The 24,429-nt window shown below is 44.0% G+C and overlaps 1 long non-coding RNA gene across 2 annotated transcripts in view; it reads left to right on the top strand.

The window, feature by feature from the left end:
* LOC120066427 overlaps positions 1 to 23,565 on the top strand; it is a 69,783-nt gene extending 46,218 nt beyond the window's left edge. For both annotated transcript variants that reach the window (XR_005478769.1, XR_005478768.1), the window contains exons 5-6: positions 9,035 to 9,131; positions 23,455 to 23,565. This is a non-coding gene — a long non-coding RNA (uncharacterized LOC120066427). The remainder of the gene's footprint in view (positions 1 to 9,034; positions 9,132 to 23,454) is intronic.
* The last annotated feature ends 864 nt before the right edge of the window (positions 23,566 to 24,429 follow it).

Below are 24,429 nucleotides of genomic sequence, written 5' to 3'. Positions count from 1 at the left end.
GTATTTGGTAGCATTACCTTTAAATTGTTGAACTTGGGTCAAACGTTTCAGGTAGCCTTCCACAAGCTTCCCACAATAAGTTGGGTGAATTTTGGCCCATTCCTCCTGACAGAGCTGGTGTAACAGTCAGGTTTGTAGGCCTTTTTGCTCGCACACGCTTTTTCAGTTCTGCCCACAAATTTTCTATGGGATTGAGGTCAGGGCTTTGTGATGGCCACTCCAATACCTTGACTTTGTTGTCCTTAAGCCATTTTGCCACGACTTTGGAAGTATGCTTGATGCCATTATCCAACTTGGAAGTCCCATTTGCGACCAATCTTTAACTTCCTGACTGATATCTTGAGATGTTGCTTAAATATATCCACATAATTTTCCTTCCTCGTGATGCCATCTATTTTGTGAAGTGCACCAGTCCGTCCTCTTCCTTGCTGTGCGGCCTTTCAGGTTATGTCGATATAGGACTCGTTTTACTGTGGATATAGATACTTTTGTACCTGTTTCCTCCAGCATCTTCACAAGGTCCTTTGCTGTTGTTCTGGGATTGATTTGCACTTTTCTAGGAGACAGAATGCGTCTCCTTCCTGAGCGGTACGATGGCTGCGTGGTCCCATGGTGTTTATACTTGCGTACTATTGTTTGTACAGATGAACGTGGTACCTTCAGGCATTTGGATATTGCTCCCAAGGATGAACCAGACTTGTGGAGGTCTGCTATTTTCTTTCTGAGGTCTTGTCTGATTTCTTTTGATTTTCCTATGATGTCAAGCAAAGAGGCACTGAGTTTGAAGGTAGGCCTTGAAATACATCCACAGGTACACCTCTAATTGACTCAAATTATATCATTTAGCCTATCAGAAGCTTCTAAAGCCATGACATCATTTTCTGGAATTTTCCAAGCTGTTTAAAGGCACAGTCAACTTAGTGTATGTGAACTTCTGACCCACTGGAATTGTGATACAGTGAATTATAAGTGAAATAATCTGTCTGTAAACAATTGTTGGGAAAATGTATCGTGTCATGCACAAAGTAGATGTCCTAACCGACTTGCCAAAACTCTAGTTTGTTAACAAGAAATTTGTGGAGTAGTTGCCAAACGATTTTTAATGGCTCCAACCTAAGTGTATGTAAACTTCCGACTGTATGTGTTAGAAGTATCAGTGAAGCTGGGAAAAATGTATCATGGTCCCAGATCTGCTTGTCCATGTCTTGCCAAATAATGGTGTGTGACAATGACCATAGGAGTTGGCAAGACATCACAAACTGATCTGGGACCAGGCTAATGGAAAGCAACACCATGAGATCCTGGTAGGCTTATTCCAATGCATTACCCCACGAAGATCAACAGGGAATCAGTAGATAGAGTGAACACATATAAATTCCTAGTAATCAAGATAGACAATAACTTGAAACACAATGACTGTGTGTGCCCTTGCAAAGGCAAAGAAACTACAAGAGAGATTTAAATTATTTTCGCAAACTGAACCATTTTAATGTTGATCGCCATATCTTTCAGCTGTTTTATAAATCTGTCCTACAGTGTCCGGTCCTTTGTTCTGATATACATGTTTGGAAACATGCGAGTTCAAGACCAAATAGAGATGCAGCGCTTGATCAAGACGGCGGGAATAGACCAAGAAGTGGTATAGACCAAGAATCAGCCAACAGGCTATACACAAAACTTGTCTTCCAAAAACTAGACAAAATATTACAGGACGGTACACATCCCCTTCACTCAAGTCTCAGTCGTAGCAGCAACCTGACTAGGGGAAGAATACTTCTTCAGAAGAAGCTCAGGATGAACAGATATTTTTACAGTTTTAGTAATTTAGCAGACACTCTTATCCAGAGCAATTTACAGAAGCAGTTAGGGTTAAGTGTCTTGCTCAAGGGCACATTGACAGATTTTTCACCTAGTCGACTCGGTGAAAGGAGTGTACAGTAAATACGTACTGCACTTACTGTAAATATGTGGCCTATTGCATTTTCATATTCATTGAGTGTATTCTGTGTTTTTATGTTTTATGTACTTTGTCTTTTTAGGCACATGACCACACGAATTTCCCCCTGGTGGGATAATAAAGTTGATCTCATCTAGATGTGCTGCTAGATTATCTCTGGGTTGATTATACAGGCCTGCTTATAGACGGCAGATTTTCTTCTTAATAGCACATCAAAGGGAATAGGCTACTGAGTTTCTGTGTGTATTTGAGAAAAATAAATAAAAGAGTGGAGGAGTAGAGCAGGGAAAATTGGGTTTGCCATGGCTAGATTTCGTGCCTAGACCAGAAAAGAGAAGTTAAGTCAGAATGTGTGGATATATGCCAAAAGGCATTACTACAGCCTTCAGTAAGAGTAGTCCACTAGCGTGTTTTTTTATAGAGGCTCATGGCACATTTATTGAACCCCCGTCGTCTCCCAGAACACTCCTCCTCTATGAATTTATCAAAGTTCAACGCTTTCAGTGGTTGTTAGAGAGAAATCTTTCAAAGTTTCTTTATTTTTACATCAGAAATAATATCAAATACAGTATACATAACATGCTGACTAGACTGGGCATGCGCGCATGTTGATTTTGTCCACCCACACCAGACGCGATCAGGACACGCAGGTTGAAATATCAAAACAAACTCTGAACCAACTATATTAATTTGGGGACAGGTCGAAACACATGAAACATGCATGGCCATTTAGCTAGCTAGCTTGCTGTTGCTAGCTAATTTGTCCTGGGATATTAACATTGGGTTGTTATTTTACCTGAAATGCACTTTGTAGAATTTTCATCCATTTTGAGTGACACAAAATTGTGTTCTCCACTCCGACAATTAATCCCCAGATAAAAGGGGAAATCTAATTAATTTCTAGTAATCTCTTCTTCTTCTTCTTCTTCTTCTGTGGACTTTATATGGAGGTTGCTAACCAACTTTAAGGTGCATTACCACCACTAACTGGACTGGAGTGTGGACCTCAGATCATCTTTCAATCTCCACTTGGGTATATGCGCCTAAAAACCAATGAGGACATGGGAGAGGTGGGACTTGCAGCGCATCAAGTGTCAAAAATAGAACCAAGTTCTATTTTAGCGCCTGGCTAGGCAGACTCTTCTTGATGCACGCTAGCAGTTTGGATGAATTATTGAATAACGTGTGTGTACATTTATTTTTTAATGAGTGTGCAATCATGCAACGTGAGCGGTGTGGTCAGCATGTAAGATACCTAATGGACAATCTACAACAACAAAAAATAAAAATAAGTTTCTCTGCTAGCAAAATTCACCATGACTATGGTCAGGCAGAAATATGTGTGCTTTTAATTTATTTTGGATACTTAAATACAGCAGTACCTCACAATGTCAGGAGAAGGTATATAGTTAGGAGTTAGAATAAAATGTAATAGGATCTCTATAGGTGAAACTACATCATAACTATACAAACACACAAATGTAATAAGGTTCCCTCTGCGTTCATGTATTTGTATAGTAAGGATGTTGCCACAATAACCACCGGTTGGTGATGAAACTATACAAACTGTCATAACTCTGCTGTGACGATCGGAAGGATCAGGTTACAGTGGGTCCGCTCTACAGTATGCTCTCTCTCCTAGAGGGGGAGAGCGTGAAGTTGGCTGTTTTATGACGGTCATAAAATAGGCTGGAAATGGTTCAACTCTGAGACTATCAATCACTACAGAATAAGAGTAAATCCTAGACTAGTCTGCAGCTGGAAATTACGTAAGTCTAGTATGAGAATACCGACAACCGCTGTACGCCTGACCATCTGTACGCCTGACATATCCATTACAACAGACACTATCCAGAGCTGCTAAGAAAGCGACAACTACAAAAGACGTTGTGACTTCTGGGGAAGTTAACCACAGACTCTTTGATGAAATTACTCTCCAGCAGACGGAGCGGCGATTCCAAAAGATAAGACAACATCAACATACGGGCGTAAATATATACATTGCAATTATTTTCGAATGAGCGGCCGTTCACGTGCAAAGGATTAGCATTTTAATGAATATAATTATCAACTGTATGTAGTGAATCCATTTTGTATTTCCTGCTCTTTCTGTCCCCACCCCTTTCCATGATCTACCAAGCCGTCATACCGGTTTAGCCTACTAGGGATTTATCAATGCATTGTGTTAGTAACCAATAACTATATTGTTTGTTTATGTAATTCTGTGATTTGATTAGTTAGTAAATAAATAATTAAGCCAATTTGTATATCGCTGAGTCATTATGGAAACTAGGGTTCGTGCAGATATCCAAGGCTTTGTGACGTTCAGTAATGAGAACTGATGAGGTAATAATGATACATTAATAGAAGACTAATCAATAAGATATGAAAATATCTGAAGAGTCGATTCGGGAAATAGAGACTATAAACATTTTCCCGTGGTACCCCGACTTCCTAGTTAATTAAAGTTTACATGATTAGTTTAATCACGTAATAATAATTACACATAGAGAATTGATTTGATAAAATTACAGTCTTCACATTTAGATACGACAAAACACACTAACACACAGTTTACGACTAGTTGGTCTGAGTAGCCAGGCCACTGTGGTGATTATGTTACCCATGCAGGTTACGGAATGGAGCTCCCTCTGGGCCAGACAAAAAAAATATACCTGTCCAGTGTGACAGGTGCATTCATAAACAGACACATGGAGTGTTAATGACCGACTGTTTTAAAAGGGGGTCAGAATCTCCCCTCTGATACTCCCCGTATTATTTAAACCCTGCTACACTGGATGAAGGGGTGCACTGGTAAATGTGTAGTTACATTAAATCAAATCAAATAAATGTATATAGCCCTTCTTACATCAGCTGATATATCAAAGTGCTGTACAGAAACCCAGCCTAAAACCCCAAACAGCAAGCAATGCAGGTGTAGAAGCACGGTGGCTAGGAAAAACTCCCTAGAAAGGCCAAAACCTAGGAAGAAACCTAGAGAGGAACCAGGCTATGAGGGGTGGCCAGTCCTCTTCTGGCTGTGCCGGGTGGAGATTATAACAGAACATGGCCAAGATGTTCAAATGTTCATAGATGACCAGCAGGGTCAAATAATAATAATCACAGTGGTTGTCGAGGGTGCAACAGGTCAGCACCTCAGGAGTAAATGTCAGTTGGCTTTTCATAGCCAATCATTCAGAGTATCTCTACCGCTCCTGCTGTCTCTAGAGAGTTGAAAACAGCAGGTCTGGGACAGGTAGCACGTCCGGTGAACAGGTCAGGGTTCCATAGCCGCAGGCAGAACAGTTGAAACTGGAGCAGCAGCACGGCCAGGTGGACTGGGGACAGCAAGGAGTCATCATGCCAGGTAGTCCTGAGGCATGGTCCTAGGGCTCAGGTCCTCCGAGAGAGAGAAAGAAAGAAAGAGAGAAAGAGAGAATTAGAGAGAGCATACTTAAATTCACACAGGACACCGGATAAGACAGGAGAAATACTCCAGATATAACAGACTGACCCTAGCCCCCCGACACATTAACTACTGCAGCATAAATACTGGAGGCTGAGACAGGAGGGGTCAGGAGACACTGTGGCCCCATCCGATGATACCCCCGGACAGGGCCAAACAGGCAGGATATAACCCCACCCACTTTGCCAAAGCACAGCCCCCACACCACTAGAGGGATATCTTCAACCACCAACTTACCATCCTGAGACAAGGCTGAGTATAGCCCACAAAGATCTGCGAAATGGCAGAACCCAATGGGGGGCGCCACCCCAGACAGGAAGACCACGTCAGCGACTCAACCCACTCAAGTGACGCACCCCTCCTAGGGACGGCATGGAAGAGCACCAGTAAGCCAGTGACTCAGCTCCTGTAATAGGGTTAGAGGCAGAGAATCCCAGTGGAGAGAGGGGAACCGGCCAGGCAGAGACAGCAAGGGCGGTTCGTTGCTCCAGAGCCTTTCCGTTCACCTTCACACTCCTGAGCCAGACTACACTCAATCATATGACCTACTGAAGAGATGAGTCTTCAGTAAATACTTAAAGGTTGAGACCGAGTCTGCGTCTCTCACATGGGTAGGCAGACCATTCCATAAAAATTGAGCTCTGGGAGCTCTAGGAGAAAGCCCTGCCTCCAGCTGTTTGCTTAGAAATTCTAGGGACAATTAGGAGACCTGCGTCTTGTGACCGTAGCGTACGTGTAGGTATGTACGGCAGGACCTAATCGGAAGATAGGTAGGAGCAAGCCCATGTAATGCTTTGTAGGTTAGCAGTAAAACCTTGAAATCAGCCCTTGCCTTAACAGGAAGCCAGTGTAGGGAGGCTAGCACTGGAGTAATATGATAACATTTTTTGGTTCTAGTCAGGATTCTAGCAGCCGTATTTAGCACTAACTGAAGTTTATTTAGTGCTTTATCCGGGTAGCCGGAAAGTAGAGCAGTGCAGTAGTCTAACCTAGAAGTAACAAAAGCATGGATACATTTTTCTGCATCATTTTTGGACATAAAGTTTCTGATTTTTGCAATGTTACGTAGATGGAAAAAAGCTGTCCTTGAAACAGTCTTGATATGTTCGTCAAAAGAGAGATCAGGGTCCAGAGTAACGCCGAGGTCCTTCACAGATTTATTTGAGACGACTGTACAACCATCAAGATACATTTTCAGATTCAACAGAAGATCTCTTTGTTTCTTGGGACCTAGAACAAGCATCTCTGTTTTGTCCGAGTTTAAAAGTAGAACGTTTGCAGCCATCCACTTCCTTATGTCTGGCTTTTAGGGAGGGCAATTTTGGGGCTTCACCATGTTTCATTGAAATGTACAGCTGTGTGTCATCTGCATAGCAGTGAAAGTTAACATTATGTTTTCGAATGACATCCCCAAGAGGTAAAATATATAGTGAAAACAATAGTGGTCCTAAAACGGAACCTTGAGGAACACCGAAATGTACAGTTGATTTGTCAGAGGACAAACCATTCACAGAGACAAACTGATATCTTTCAGACAGATAAGATCTAAACCAGGCCAGAACTTGTCCGTGTAGACCAATTTGGGTTTCCAATCTCTCCAGAAGAATGTGGTGATCGATGGTGTCAAAGGCAGCACTAAGGTCTAGGAGCACGAGGACAGATGCAGAGCCTCGGTCTGACGGCATTAAAAGGTCATTTACCACCTTCACAAGTGCAGTCTCAGTGCTATGAGGGGGTCTAAAACCATACTGAAGCATTTCGTATACATTGTTTGTCTTCAGGAAGGCAGTGAGTTGCTGCGCAACAGCTTTTTAAACATTTTTAGAGGAATGGAAGATTCGATATAGGCCAATAGTTTTTTATATTTTCTGGGTCAAGGTTTGGCTTTTTCAAGAGAGGCTTTATTACTGCCACTTTTAGTGATTTTGGTACACATCCGGTGGATAGAGAGCCATTTATTATGTTCAACATAGGAGGGCCAAGCACAGGAAGCAGCTCTTTCAGTAGTTTAGTTGGAATAGGGTCCAGTATGCATTTTGAAGGTTTAGAGGCCATGAATATTTTCATCATCGTGTCAAAAGATATAGTACTAAAACACTTGAGTGTCTCCCTTGATCCTAGGTCCTGGCAGAGTTGTGCAGACTCAGGACAACTGGGCTTTGGAGGAATACGCAGATTTAAAGAGAAGTCTGTAATTTGCTTTCTAATGATCATGATCTTTTCCTCAAAGAAGCTCATGAATTTATTACGGCTAAAGTGAAAGCCTTCCTCTCTTGGGGAATGCTGCTTTTTAGTTAGCTTTGCGACAATACATTTAGGATTTCTTAGCCTTGGGACTGGGGACAAGACTAGGGCAAAATCTTCTCTAGATTACCCTCTTTTAGTGTCAACCAGAGACGGGACTTAACAAAATGGAGCTGTTGTGAGAGAGGATCTTCTCCTTTCCTTTAACCTCAGCTTTATAACACCAGGCATTAGCCCTCCTCTCAGCCTGGTGAAGAATCTCCTACAAGTCCTATAAGTCCTATATCTCCTATATACAGTGCATTCGGAAAGTATTCAGACCCGTACACTTTTTCCATATTTTGTTACATTACAGCCTTATTCTAAAATGTATTAAATTAAATGTTTTCCTCATCAATCTCCACACAATACACCATAATGACAAAGCGAAAACAGGTTTGCAAATGTATAATAAAAATAAAAAAGATTAAGTATTCAGACCATTTGCTCTGAGACTCAAAATTGAGCTCAGGTGCATCCTGTTTCATTGCAAAACAGTGTGTTTTAATCAATTATTTGGTGGCGTGAATATATTTACTGATAAGGATATATTTTTTTATGTTTCACTATTTTTGTATTTATGAAATTCACTGAGGATGATGGTATTCCCTTTCCTCCTCTGAGGAGCCTCCACTGATGTGGGGAAGAAACAAGGTGAGATAGGACTGACTGACCGGTTAGTCAGTGTCTCCTGGCTAACATTGCAGTGAACTGAAGCAATTCTGAGAGTAACGACTAGACTAGAACAATAAAGAGTGGTACTGGAGAATACAAAAAATCCCTGACTCATTTAAACCCTGTGTTCTGTCAAGCCCATGGCAGGTAGTGAGGGTTGTGTTAAACTTCCATTGTGAGACTCTTCTTCAGTATAGACTCCTCAACAGGTCTCATGTCTAAGTCTAAGGTGTGTGGGTGTGTTTTACGCTGCGACTTTGAGTATATTCCTCCCCAGGCCTCCTCTGTGATGATCACAACATTTGATTGGCATCCTGTTATTTATTGATGTTTGCCCTGCAGCTGTGTGTGTGTTTGTGTGTGTCTGTGCATGCTTGCTTCTGTGTATTTTTGTGTGTGTATGCATGCATATACACACGCAAAGTCAGCGGCCAGTGGTCAGCGGCAATGTCGGCAACCCACCCGCCCCGTCTTGAAACACAGACCAAGGAGTCTAACCCGCGCACAAGTCAGAGTATTTTTCTCCAAACAACCCATGGCACAATGAAAGTGCTACACTCTCATCTCACATGTGATACATAACCATCTCACATGTGTGTATGCATGCACACGTGTGTGTCTGGCTTCTCAAGCTGTCCTGTATGTCTCTCCAGATACTATCTAGGCAGGAGGCCCGTGGTGGTGGTAGCTGACCCTGATATGCTCAGACAGATCATGGTGAAGGACTTCAGCACCTTCCCCAACAGAATGGTAAGTCAATGAGGAAAATGTGATATTTTTTTTCTCCGATGATTACTTTATTGATGCATTATGCCAAAGTACTTTTTCTGCTTCTTTTATGTAGCGAATCGAAAGAAAATTAGCTATTTTGAACTGCTTATTTTTAAAGCAGTTTTTGACAAGCTACCTGATGATAATATCGAGCGTCCCATTTTAAAGTAGTCAGAATATGGTCTTCAATTCTGAAACTTAATTCAATACGAACCCCTACAGTGAGGAGGCCCTCTGAAGTCACCAGTGTCCTTCTACTGTGAACCTGTAATACGTTTCCAAACTAAAGGAGACACATTTTTAGGGCACACTCTGACTGTGTTCCACTGCATTGCAGGAAGAAAGATGATGTGTCTCTAAAGTTCAGGTTGCTTTCATCATCCACACACTATATTGGCTTGGAACGTGTCCAAACCAAAAACCATGGATTTCAGGCAGTATCCACGCTGGGTTAAAGGCTAGAGCTACCGCTCGCTCACAAGGGACAGGACATGGACGCATACAAGAAAGAATGCTACAACCTCAGACAAGGCATCAAACATGCAAAGGCCAATATAGGAGGTAGGTGGAATCCTATTACACTGGCTATTATACTATTACACTGGCTCCAACACTTGTTGTATGTGACAGGGCTCGCAGACGATAATGGATTACAAAGGGAAACCCAGCCATGAGCTGCCTAACGATGCAGAACTCCCAAACGAGCTAAATCACTTTTATGCTTGCTTCGAGGAATATAACACTGTGCTTTGCGTGAAAGCCTCTGTGTTCCGGATGACTGTGTGATCTCGCTCTCCGTGGCCGATGTGAGCAAAACCTTTAAACAGGTTAACAATCACATGGCCGCCAGGCCAGACAGAATACCAGGGCGCATATTCAAAGCATGCACAGACCAGCTGGCAAGTGTCTTCACAGACGTCTGTCCTTGTCCCAGTCTTTAATCCCAACATGTTTCAAGCTGACCACCATTGTCTCTTTTCCCAAGAGTTCCAAGGTAGCCTGCCTAAATGACTATCGCCCTGTAGCACTCACATCTGTAATTATGAAGTGCTTTGAAAGGCTGGTCTTGACACACATCAACACCATCATCCCAGACACCCTAGACCCACACCAATTTGCATACTGCCCAAACATATCCACAATCTCAATTGCACGTCACACTGTCCTCTCTCACCTGGACAAGAGGGGAAATGACTATGTGAGAATGCTGTTCATAGACTACAGCTCAGCGTTCAACACCATAGTCCCCTCCAAGCTCATCACCAAGCTAGGGACCCTGGGACTGAACCCCTCCCTCTTCAACTGGATCCTGGACTTCCTGACGGGCCGGTCCCAGCTGGTGAGGATAGGCAACAACACCTCCGCCACACTGACCCTCAACACGGGGGCCCCTCACGGGTGTGTTTAGTCCCCTGCTGTACTCCCTGTTCACCCAAACTGCGAGCCACGCACGACTCCAACACTATCATCAAGTTTACTGACGACACGACGGTGGTAGGCCTGCTCAGAAACGGTGATGAGACAGCCTACAGGGAGGAGACTTAGCAGCGTGGTGCCATGATAACAACCTCTCCTTCAACGTCAGTAAGATTAAGGAGCTGATAGTGGACTATAGGAGAAAGAAGGGAGCGAACACCCCTGTCCATATTGAGGGGCTGTTGTGGAGCAGGTCACAAACTTCAAGTTCATTGTCTTCCACATCACTAAGGACTTAACATGGTCCACACCCGCACAGTCATGAAGAGGGCACGGCAGCACCTCTTCCCCCTCAGGAGGCTGAAAAGATTTGGCATGGGCCATCTGATCCCCAAAAGGTTTTACAGCTCCACCATCGAGAGCATCTTGACAGGCTGCATCACCACTTGGTATGGCAAATTAACCGCCCTTGACTGTAAAACGGTACAGAGGGTGGTTCGGAGACCTAGTATATCAGTGGGGCTGAGTTCCCTGCCATCCAGGACCTCTATATCAGGCGGTGTCAGAGGAAGGCCCGAAAAGATGGCAAAAACTCTAGCCACCCAAGCCATAGACTGTTCACTCTGCTACCGTCCAGCAAATGGTACAGGAGCATTGGATCACAGACCAACAGGATCCGAGACAGCTTCGACCCCCAAGCCATAAGACTGCTAAATAGTCAATGAATGGTAACTGAACTATCTGCACTGTCTCTATCTTGCACTGACCCTACGACACTCACTAGACTATACAGTGCCTTCAGAAAGTATTCAGACACCTTGACTTTTTCCACATTTTGTTATGTTACAGTTTTATTCTAAAATGTATTAAATTCATTTTTTCCTCATCAATCTACACACAATACCCCATAATGACAAAGCGAAAACAGGTTTTTAGAATCTATTGCAAAAAAAAACTGAAATACCTTATTTACATAAGTATTCAGACCATTTACTATGAGCCTCTAAATTAAGCTCAGGTGCATCCTGTTTCCATTTATCATCCTTGAGATGTTTCTAGAACTTGATTGGAGTCCACCTGTGGTAAATTCAATTGATTGGACATGATTCCCACAGTTGACAGTGCATGTCAGAGCAAAAACTAAGTCATGAGGCCGAAGGAATTGTCCTTCGACCTTCGAGCCCCGAGACAGGATTGTGTCGAGGCACAGATCTGGGGAAGAGTACCAAAACATTTCCGCAGCATAGAAGGTCCCCAAGTACACAGTGAACTTCATCATTCTTAAATGGAAGAAGTTTGGAACCACCAAGACTCTTCCTGGAGCTGGCCGGTCGGCCAAACTGAGCATTCGGGGGAGAAGGGCCTTGATCAGGGAGGTGACCAAGAATCTGATGGTCACTCTGACATAGCTTTAGAGTTCCGCTGTGGAGATGGGAGAACCTTCCAGAAGGACAACCATCTCTGCAGCACTCCACCAATCAGGCCTTTATGGTAGAGGGGCCAGACGGAAGCCACTTTTCAATAAAAGGCACATAACAGCCTGCTTGGAGACACCTAAAGTACTCTCAGACCATGAGAAACAAGATTCTCTGGTCTGATGAAACCAAGATGGAACACTTTGGCCTGAATGCCAAGTGTCACGTCTGGAGGAAACCTGTCACCATCCCTACGGTGAAGCATGGTGGTGGCAGCATCATGCTGTGGGGATGTTTTTCAGTGGCAGGGACTGGGAGAATAGTCAGGATCGAGGGAAAGATGAACAGAGCAAAGTACAGAGAGATCCTTGATGAAAACCTGCTCCAGAGCGCTCAGGACTTCAGACTGGGGCCAAGGTTCACCTTCCAACAGGACAACAACCCTAAGCACACAGCCAAGACAACGCAGGAGTGGCTTTGGAACAAGTCTCCAAATGTTCTTGAGTGGTCCAGCCAGAGCCCGGACTTGAACCTGATCGAACATCTCTGGAGAGACCTGAAAATAGCTGTGCAGCAACACTCCCAATCCAACCTGACAGAGCTTGAGAAGATTTGCAGAGAAGAATGAGAGAAACTCCCCAAATACAGGTGTGCCAAGATTGTAGCGTCATACCCAAGAAGACTCGAGGCTGTAATCACTGCCAAAGGTCCTTCAACAAAGTTCTTAGTAAAGGGTCTGAATACTTATGTAAATGTGATATTTCAGCTAAAATGCTAATAAAACAGTCATTATGGGGTATTGTGTTTAGGTTCATGAGGAGAAAAAAACAATTTAATCAATTTCAGAATAAGGCTGTAACGCAACAATATATGGAAAAAGTCAAGGGGTCTGAATACTTTCCGAATGCACTGTATATACACACCATATACACACTCACTCACACACACTACATTGACACTCCCACACAAAACCCACACACATTCATATACACTACATACGCATATGCACACGCACACACATACACATAACACACATGCATACGACACAACACAAACACAAACAAAAACACATACATTACACACACAAATGCATACACTTTTACACTCTTCATTTGCTGCTGCTACTCTGTTCTTTATTTGACTCTTATTATTATCTATCCAGATGCCTAGTCACTTTACCCTGCCTTCATGTACATATCTACCCATGCACATTGATCTGGTACAGGTACTCCCTGTATATAGTTCCATTCTTGTGTATTTAATTTATTCCTTGTGTTACTATTTTATTTATTATTTGTTGTAGATATTGTTGCATCGTTGGGAAGTGCTCATATGCATGCAATTCACATTAAAGTCTACACCAGTTGAATTCAGCGCATGTGACAAATAAAATGGGATTTGATTTGCCTTTCTGGCTGGGGAATGGTGCAACTGCAGGCAGGCACACACACACACACACACACACACACACACACACACACACACACACACACACACACACACACACACACACACACACACATACACACACACACACACACACACACATACACACATACACACATACATACATACATACATACATACATACATACATACATACATACATACATACATACATACATACATACATACATACATACATTCACTCACATTCACACAAACATACACACACACATAGCACACTAAATAAAGACAACATCATTTTGTATGTATTTATTGATAATAAAACATTGGCTAACCTAAATTTACCAATCCTACAATATTTAATTTGATCTTATCGCTACTATTTTTAGAAAGTAAACCACTAGTGATTTCATATATGGGCACAGTCCATTTACAGTAGAGGGAGGTTGAGTTGTCAATCTGAGAGAGACAGGAAGCCAAAGGCTACAACCAACTCCGACACCGCCTGGTACTCAAAGCTCACACGCTGCATGCCCTGTAGATGCCCCACCTCCTTTTCCTCTTCATCATCATCCTCAATGTCCTCAGCCTTTCTCAGTCTCTTGTAGAACTTAGCAATGCGCCTCGTCTCTTTGAGGTAGCAGACCAGAAGCCATTGCTGCGACTCAGACAGGAGTTGTTTGTAATGTACTGGATCTGTCTGCACCGGTCCTCCCAGTGCTGCTCACAACTGGAGAACTCAGAGAAAGACTGAGTGGCCTCACAACAGGAAGAGGAGGCAGGCTGGAAAACATGAAGTCATGAAAAAATTGGAGATTTTGTTTTCAGACAATGATAGTTTTAACAGTGTAGATAGTAGGGTTGGTAGAAAAGGACTCTTACTGTGTGAGTAAGGCTGAGGTGCACAACTGCCTCCCCTCCCTGTAGCAGAGGCCTGAGAGAGTGGGCTTTATGCGGTTGAGGTAGGCTTCTCTGGGGGTAAAACCTCCAGGCCAGGAAGATACTGGTGTACCTGTTCCCTTCCTGTAGCAGAGGCCTGAGAGAGTGGGCTCAGTTTAGTTTAGTTTCATTTATTAGGATCCTCATTAGCTACTGCACATGCAGCAGCCACTCTTCCTGGGGTCCACATAAAATATACAAATACATGACAAATTACATAACAGTTATAGATAAGGACATCATTTAAAAAAAAAAATAACAAGAGTTATACACTGATTCTACAAAACATTATGAACATCTGCTCTTTCCATGATATAGACTGACCAGGTGAATCCAAGTGAAAGCTATGATCTCTTATTGATGTCACTCGTTAAATCCAGTTCAATCAGTGTACATGAAAGGGAGGAGATAGGTTAAGGAAGGATAATTAAGTATTGAAACAATTGAGACATGGATTGTATATGTGTTCCATTCAGAGGGTGAATGGGCAAGACAAAAGTTTTAAGTGGCTTTAAACGGGGTATGGTAGTAGGTGCCAGGCACACCAGTTTGTGTCCAGAACGTTTTTTCAGCCAACTTGACACAACTGTGGGAAGCGTTGGAGTCAATATGTTTTTTATCTGTTTTTTAAAGCTAAACTTGTTTTTTGCCTGACTAACATCTGGTGGCAGAGCATTCCGTGATTTCATGGCTCTATACATAACTGAGCGACGCTTTAAATCTGTTTTTGGTTTGTGTACAGTGAAGAAACCCAAAGTGGCGTGTCTGGTGGGGTATGTATGTCTGTTAGAAGTGTATGCAAATAGATTATACAAGTGGTTAGGCATTTTCAACACACAAATGCTTCTTAAAAAGACTAGAAGAGAAGTAGTAAATTTCTCCCCAACCATGAAAAACTATCATACATGTTTTTAGTTCTATGTGTGCAGTTAAGGGCAAGGCGTGCTGCTTTGTTTTGAGCCAGCTGCAACTTTTCTAGGTCTTTCTTCGCTGCACATAGGGCTGTGGCGGTCATGACATTTTGTCAGCCGTTGATTGGCATGCAAATACCTGCCAGTCTCATGGTAATTTACCGTTAATTAGCTTAAACATGTTTAGCATCTCCAGCTTCCACGCATAGGTTACAAGCCACTGATGTGGACCTTTGGAACATCTACTGTAACTGAATAAAATATAAAGGATATTTTTCCCAAACAATTTCTGAGGGATTGGGCAAATGCGTCTATCTGTGCTGAGTGGTTAACAAAGAAACAGGTCCTCCTATATGCTTAATTTAGAGTTATTTATGTAACTTTAATTGGGATACAAACGTTAAAATGTTTTAGAAATCAAAACATATAGGATAAGGCTGCATGATGCATCTCTAATGATGATTTGAAAAAAGGTGCATGAAAGGGAAGTGCTCTGCTCTGTTTCTTGTGCAGCCTGGACACACTTCATCTGTCTCTCATTCACACACACTTCATCAGTCTCTCATTCACAATTTGACAAGCACTTGATAATGTTCTCACCCATGAGACTATTCTCAATTTAATCTGGTCTTTACATATAGCCTAGTAATATATTTTTGATTTAGAATGGCCCACACATTTTTTTTATGTTATTTCATTTTTATTTAACTAGGCATGTCAAACAACCCATGGCAAGTGCTACACTCTCAACTCACATGTGATACATACCCATCTCACATGTGTGTATGCATGCACACATGTGTGCCTGGCTTCTCATGCTGTCCTGTATGATGTCCTGAATGACGGCCTTGGAACAATGGCCTTGTTCAGGGGCAGAACGACATATTTTTAACTTGTCAGCTCTGGGATTTGATCTAGCAACCTTTCGGTTACTGGCCCAACGCTCAAACCACTAGGTTACCTGCCGCTCCGTCATCCGTAGCCTGTGCTCGAATAACAAATGGAGTTTAAGTGCGGTCACATTTTTAACATGCCTGGTATACTACACCGGTTGTAAGGCAGATTAATGTACTTAATTTTAAGAATTGAGCAATAAATATAGCAGCATCAGAAATCTGAGATCCTCTTTTAAATAGTGGCGAGTCAAAACTCTCTTTTCACATGCAATTGCACAATGACTGGGCTTATAAGAACACATTTTTCACTAGGCTCTGCAGGTTATGGGCTCTCCAACCCTGTTCCAGGGGTCTTGGGCCTATAGGAAACGCTTAGAGTTATTGGCCACTTTAGCTGTGATACAAACTTATAAAAACATATAGGCCTATGGAGGCTACATGATTGTCACGTTCCTGACCTTATTTCCTTTGTTTAGTCTTGTTTAGTTGGTCAGGACGTGAGCTGGGTGGGCATTCTATGTTATGTGTTTCTATGTTTGGTTTAGGGTTGTCAACTAGTCTGATATGGTTCTCAATCAGGGGCAGGTGTTTTACGTTTCCTCTGATTGAGAACCATATTAAGGTAGGCTGTTCTCACTGTTTGTTTGTGGGTGATTGTTGCCGTGTCTGTGTTTGTTCGCCACACGGTACTGTTTCGTTTCGTTCGTTCGTTTGTTCCTGTTCGTGCGTTCATGTTTTATGTTCTCAAGTTCAGGTCTGTTCACGTCGTTTAGTTATTTTGTATTTTTAGTTGGAATAATCATTAAAATTCAACATCATGAACATTCACCACGCTGCGCCTTGGTCCTCCTCTCTTCCACATAAAGACGAGCGTTACAGAATCACCCACCTCAAATGGACCAAGCAGCGTGGTAACAGGCAGCGGCAGCAAGAGCAGCACAAGGAGGAATGGACATGGGAGCAGAGTCTGGACTACACTACGTGGGAGGAGATCGACAGGTGGGCGATCAACCCAGGGAGAATGCCGGAGCCCGCCTGGGATTCTCTGGAGCAGTGTGAGGAGGGATACCGGCGAATGGAGGCAGCACGACGACGCGGTAGGAAGCCCGAGAGTCAAGCCCCAAAATTTATTGGGGAGGGGGCTACAAGGGAGTGTGGCGAAGTCAGGTAGGAGACCTGCTCCAACTCCCCGAGCTTACCGTGGAGAGCGAAAGTACGGGCAGACACCGTGTTATGCGGTAAAGCGCACGGTGTCTCCTGTACGTGTGCTTAGCCCGGTGCGGTACATTCCAGCTCCTCATATCGGCCGGGCTAGATTGAGCATTGAGCTAGGTGCCATGAAGCCGGCTCAACGCGTCTGGTCTCCAGTGCGTCTCCTCGGGCCGGGCATTCATGGCACCAGCCTTACGCATGGTGTCCCCGGTTCGCCAACACAGCCCAGTGCGGGTTATTCCACCTCCCCGCACTGGTCGGGCTACGGGGAGCATTCAACCAGCTAAGGTTGGGCAGGCTCGGTGCTCAAGGGAGCCAGTACGCCTGCACGGTCCGGTATATCCGGCGCCACCTCCCCGCCCCAGCCCAGTACCACCAGTGCCTACACCATGCACCAGGCTTCCAGTGCGTCTCCAGAGCCCTGTTCCTCCTCCACGCACTCGCCCTGTGGTGCGTGTCTCCAGCCCGGTACCACCAGTTCCGGCACCACGCACCAAGCCTCCTGTGCGTCTCCAGAGCCCTGTGCGCCCTGTTGCTGCTCCCCGCACTAGCCTTAAGGTGCGTGTCCTTAACCCGGTACCACCAGTTCCGGCACCACGCACTAGGCCTACTGTGCGCCTCAGCCGGCCAGAGTCTGCCGTCTGCCCAGCGCCGTCTGCACTGCCAGTCTGCCCAGCGCCGTCTGAACTGCCCGTCTGCCCAGCGCCGTCTGAGCCGCCCGTCTGTTCTGAGCCTTCAAAGATGCCCGTCTGTCCTGAGCCTTCAAAGCCGCCCGTCTGTCCTGAGCCTTCAGAGCCGCCCGTCAGTCAGGTGCCGCTAGAGCCGCCCGCCAGACAGGAGCCGCCAGAGCCGTCAGCCAGACAGGAGCCGCCAGAGCCGCCCGCCAGACAGGAGCCGCCAGAGCCGCCCGCCAGACAGGAGCCGCCAGAGCCGCCCGCCAGACAGGAGCCGCCAGAGCCGCCCGCCAGACAGGAGCCGCCAGAGCCGCCCGCCAGACAGGAGCCGCCAGAGCCGCCCGCCAGACAGGACCTGCCAGAGCCGCCAGCCAGCCATGACCTGCCAGAGCCGCCAGCCAGCCATGACCTGCCAGAGCCGCCAGCCAGCCATGACCTGCCAGAACCGTCAGCCAGCCATGACCTGCCAGAACCGTCAGCCAGCCATGACCTGCCAGAGCCGTCAGCCAGCCATGACCTGCCAGAGCCGTCACTCAGTCCGGAGCCGCCCCTCGGTCCGGAGCCGCCCCTCGGTCCGGAGCCGCCCCTCGGTCCGGTGCTTCCCCTCGGTCCAGTGGGGTTGATATGGAGGGTCGCCATTAAAAGGAGGCCACGGAAGCGGGGATTAACTATGGTGGGGTGGGGGCCACGTCCAGAGCCAGAGCCGCCACCGTGGACAGATGACCACCCAGACCCTCCCCTATAGGTTCAGGTTTTGCGGCCGGAGTCCGCACCTTGGGGGGGGGGGGGGGGGGGGGGGGGGGTACTGTCATGTTCCTGACCTTATTTCCTTTGTTTAGTCTTGTTTAGTTGGTCAGGACGTGAGCTGGGTGGGCATTCTATGTTATGTGTTTCTATGTTTGGTTTAGGGTTGTCAACTAGCCTGATATGGTTCTCAATCAGGGGCAGGTGTTTTACGATTCCTCTGATTGAGAACCATATTAAGGTAGGCTGTTCTCACTGTTTGTGTGTGGGTGATTGTTGCCGTGTCTGTGTTTGTTCGCCACACGGTACTGTTTAGTTTCGTTCGTTCATTTGTTCCTGTTCGTGCGTTCATGTTTTATGTTCTCAAGTTCAGGTCTGTTCACGTCGTTTTGTTATTTTGTATTTTGTCAGTGTTCTGTTTAGTTGGAATAATCATTAAAATTCAACATCATGAACATTCACCACGCTGCGCCTTGGTCCTCCCCTCTTCCACATAAAGACGAGCGTTACAATGATGCATGTGACTATGATTAGAAACAGTTTTTTTGCCTTACACTGCACATGCTGGGCATCATTCACAAGTGATAATAGTCTCACCCATTAGACTATTCTCAATGTAATCTTGTCTTTGCATATACTAAATCATATACAGTACTCATTCAAGGGTTTTTCTTTGTTTTTACGATTTTCTACATTGTAGAATAATAGTGGAGAAATCAAAACTATGAAATAACACATTTGGAATCATGTAGTAACCAAAAAAGTGTTAAACAAATAAAATTAGATTTTAGATTCTTCAAAGTTGCCATCCTTTGCAGCTTTGCACACTTTTGGCATTCTCTCAACGAGCTTCACCTTGAATGCTATTCCAGCAGTCTTGAAGGAGTTGCCACATATGCTGAGCACTTGTTGGCTGCTTTTCCTTCACTCTGGCATCCAACTCATCCCAAACCATCTCAATTGGGTTGAGGTCGGGTGATTGTGGAGGCCAGGTCATCTGATGCAGCACACCATCGCTCTCATTCTTGGTCAAATAGCCCTTACACAGCCTGGAGGTGTGTTGGGTCATTGTCCTGTTGAAAAACAAATGATAGTCCCACTAAGCGTATCGCTGCAGAATGCTGTGGTAGCCATGCTGGTTAAGTGTGCCTTGAATTCTAAATAAATCACTGACAGTGTCACCAGCAAAGCACCCCCATACCATCACACCTCCTCCTCCGTGCTTCATAAATGCGGAGATCATCTGTTCACCTACTCTGCGTCTCACAAAGACACAGCGGTTGGAACCAAAAATCTCAAATTTGGACTCATCAGACCAAAGGACAAATTTCCACCCGTCTATTGTCCATTGCTCATGTTTCTTGGCCCTAGCAAGTCTATTCTTATTATTGGTGTCCTTTAGCAGAGGTTTCTTTGCAGAAATCCGATTCACGCAGTCTCCTCTGAACAGTTGATGTTGAGATGTGTCTGTTACTTGAACTCTGTGAAGCATTAATTTGGGCTGCAATTTCTGAGGCTGGTAAGTCTAATGAATTTATCTTCTGTAGCAGAGGTAACTCTGGGTATTCCTTTCCTGTGGCGGTCCTCCAGTTTCATCATAACGCTTGTCCTTCAAATTTTTCACTAGATTGACTGACCTTCATGTCTTGAAGTAAAGATGGACTGTTGTTTCTCTTTGCTTATTTGAGCTGTTCTTGCCATAATATGGACTTGGTCTTTTACCAAATAGGGATATCTTATTTATACCACCTTTACCTTGTCACAACACAACTGATTGGCTTAAACACATTAAGGAAAGAAATTCCACAAACTTTTAACAAGTCACACCTAATAATTGAAATACATTCCAGGTGACTACCTCATGAAGTTGGTTGAGATAATGCCAAGAGTGTACAAAGCTGTCGTCAAGGAAAAGCGTGGCTACTTTGAAGAATCTCAAATATAAAATATATTTTGATTTGTTTAATACTTTTTTGGTTACTACATGATTCCATATGTGTTATTTCATAGTTTTGATTTCTTATTATGTGTTATTTCATAGTTTTGATTTTCTGTAGAAAATAGTCAAAATAAAGAAAACCCTGGAATGAGTAGTTGTGTCCAGACTTTTGACTAGTACTGTATGTGTGAAATTTGTTTTGATTTAGAATGGACCATTATCATGCACCTGTCGGAACAGGGGAAAAAATACATGTTATCCGTATACACTTGAGTAGCGAATGGAGGACGCGTTTCCCACAGTTCATTTTCACGCCAGCCAGGTAGGCTACTCCAGTTGTAAAGCAAAGCAATGTGCTTAATATTAGGAAAGTTGAGAAATAAAAATTGTAAGCCTACAGAAAGCTGATGCGATCCTCCTCTTTATAATAGAGGCCATAAAAACTTTGTTTTCTCACACAATTGAATAGCATAGCCTATAGAAATGTTGTGCAACACGGGCTTATAGGAACTCTTCTTTAATTCCATGCATCAACCAGCTATGAGGAGCTGGCTCTCGTTGCACAACAGGTGATCCTATTCTGCTCAAACTCAGAATGCCAGGTTTCTCATGAAGTCTTTGATGTGATTTCCTAATGCATTTGCATTGATGACAGAGTGATCAGAGGGACAATAGAGCCCTGAGTACCAGGCCATTAGGACCTGATGGAGGGACAATAGAGCACTGAGTACAGGCCATTACTGGCTGTTAGCAAGTTTGGTAGGCTACTAATGACCATTTAGCAGACGCTTTAAATAAACGCTGGCTCTTATCAACCAAACATTATAAATTCCAACATTCTACCTTATTGCCTGGTTTGAATGTGTGATGTCATCATAGGTATTTTTGTGATTCAGAATTACCCTGACAATGGAACAGGGTGGTGGCTATATTGTATTGTGAATCATATGTATTTCTATTTTGGCAACCAGAATAATCATGGCAATCATGCACATCATGTAAAATACAACTCCCAATACAGTATATAGACAGATGTTAACACCAATCACCCAGAAATGTTGTGCACCAATCACCCAGAAATGTTGTGCACCAATCACCCAGAAATGTTGTGCACCAATCACCCAGAAATGTTGTGCACCAATCACCCAGAAATGTTGTGCACCAATCACCCAGAAATGTTGTGCACCAATCACCCAGAAATGTTGTGGTATGTATGCAGCTCACACGCACACATATACAGCCTTTAGATCCAGGGCAGATACAGGAGCTTAGTGACCTGTTTGATTTAGTGAATTTGACTCATACACTCTTCGGCTGTCCCCATAAGAGAACCTGCTTTTGGTTCCAGGCAGAATCCTTTTTGGTTCCAGGTAGAACCCTTTTGGGTTCCATGTTGAACCTAAAAGGGTTCTACTTGGAACCAAATGGGTTCTACCTGCAACCAAAAAGGGTTCTTGAACCCTTTAAGGTTCTAGATAGAACCTTTTTTTCTAAGAGTGTATGATGTTTACTGGTCGGCTTCCCGTTCCCAAACTCCTGACTCATTGTTCAGTTAACAACCAGTCTAGCAGTAGCTCACAGAGCGCTCGATGTGCATATGGTGCTGAGATCTGGGCCCTGCTGTGTGTATGGGATTCGTATTATGGAGATGTGGCACTTGCTGTGTTACTGAGTGGTGTATGCGATAGTGTAGTGTTGAGATGTGGGTCTTGCTGTGCGTATGTGTGAGTGTGTGGGTGTGTGTATGCATGCGTGCGTGCGTGTGTGTGTGCATGTGTATGTGCATTCGTGCATGTGTGTATGTTCCAGAGCCCCTACACCATCTGCAACCAGCAGCAGGAGCAGACCCATAAAATAGTCTCCATGGAGGCATAGACACAAACACACCTCACTGTAATGCTGTGGCCTCAAACAATATGAATGGTTTATTTTAATCAAGCACTCTAAACTACCGAACAACAGTTTCCTTTTCCATAAATGTTATTGTGTTAGTGCGCTACTTAATTCTTACCGATGGAACATTACCAAGACACACAGATGAAGAAATTATAAATTTTATTACATTGTGTCTGAAATTTTATACTAGCATGGGAAAATGCTAATACATTAAAATTATAGATACTGTTTAAACAAGTAAACATCACAACATAAAACATGAAGTATTGTCAGCCAGAAAGCACCTGCATTTGTCACCTAATGCTTTATGAACATTTATGAATACTTTATGAAGATTTATGAACACCTTATAACCATTTATGAACTTCTATGAACACCAATAGGTAAGGGATCAGTGTTAGCTCAGGTCACGTGGCAATGTTCTGTATTCCTCTGGATTTCCACAGTATCTCCAGATCTTCATTATTCTAGCATTGTATCCAGTGTTAGTTCCACCACAGAGGACCATAGGCTCTAAGGACAGTGATGACCATTGACTACATGCGCTTGCTGCACTGGAAAGGAACACAAGAGAGGACAGGCTGGGCATGCTGATTCCTCCATCTCTTCCTGAGTCCTAAGATCTGACCTGGGGGCAAGGTGGTGGGGGCTGGGGCTGGGTGGTGTGGGAGACATACACACACTGACCTGTGGTTCTGGTCTCAGACTTCTGAATCACCTAAATACAATACAGAGGGAGCGATCTGTGTGTGGTTGCGTGCGAGTGCACACATACTTTATGTGCATGATCAGTACCGGTATTTTGGAGTGTGAATATTCTTGAAATGTTGTCTCCCTCGTCTCTTCTCTGCAGACAATCCGTGCCGCTACTAAGCCCATGAGTGACTGTCTGCTGATGCTGAGGAACGAGCACTGGAAGAGAGTACGCAGCATCCTCACCCCCTCCTTCAGTGCAGCCAAGATGAAAGAGGCAAGACAAGGGCCCCTTTCCTCTTCCTTTTTTCACTCCTCTCCGCTTCACTCCTCTACCCTTCACCCATCTACTCTCTTCCTCTCGTCACCCCTCTCCTCTCACACCAGCACTACCCATCTCCTCCTCCTTTCTTCACCCCTCTCCTCTAACACCACCACCATCATCACCCATCTCCTCTCCTCCTCACCCAAGTTTCCTACCTTTTTGCATGTTGTACAGCCAAGCGTTGAATTTAGCATGACAAGCCAGGGGTTATATACAGTTGTAGTTGGAAGTTTACGTACACCTTAGCCAAATACATTTAAACTCAGTTTTTCACAATTTCTGACATTTAATTCTAGTAAAAATTTCCTGTCTTAGGTCAGTTAGGATCACCACTTTATTTTAAGAGTGTGAAATGTCAGAATAATAGTAGAGAGAATGATTGATTTCAGCTTTTATTTCTTTCATCACATTCCCAGTGGGTCAGAAGTTTACATACACTCAATTAGTATTTGATAGCATTGCCTTTGAATTGTTCAACTTGGGTCAAACATTTTGGGTAGCCTTCCACAAGCTTCCCACAATAAGATGGGTGAATTTTGGCCCATTCCTCCTGACAGAGCTGGGTGTAACTGAGTCAGGTTTGTAGGCCTCCTTGCTCGCACATGCTTTTTCTGTTTTCTTATTTTTATTTTTTTATTTCACCTTTTTTTAACCAGGTAGGCTAGTTGAGAACATGTTCTCATTTGCAACTGTAACCTGGCCAAGATAAAGCAAAGCAGTTTGACACATACAACAACACAGTTACACATGGAATAAACAAACATACAGTCAATAATACAGTAGAAAAATCTATATACAGCATGTGCAAAT

Source organism: Salvelinus namaycush, chromosome 21 (genome assembly GCF_016432855.1).
Source record: "Salvelinus namaycush isolate Seneca chromosome 21, SaNama_1.0, whole genome shotgun sequence".
NCBI classification, from domain to species: domain Eukaryota; kingdom Metazoa; phylum Chordata; class Actinopteri; order Salmoniformes; family Salmonidae; genus Salvelinus; species Salvelinus namaycush.
This window is presented reverse-complemented; position numbering and strand designations above follow the sequence as displayed.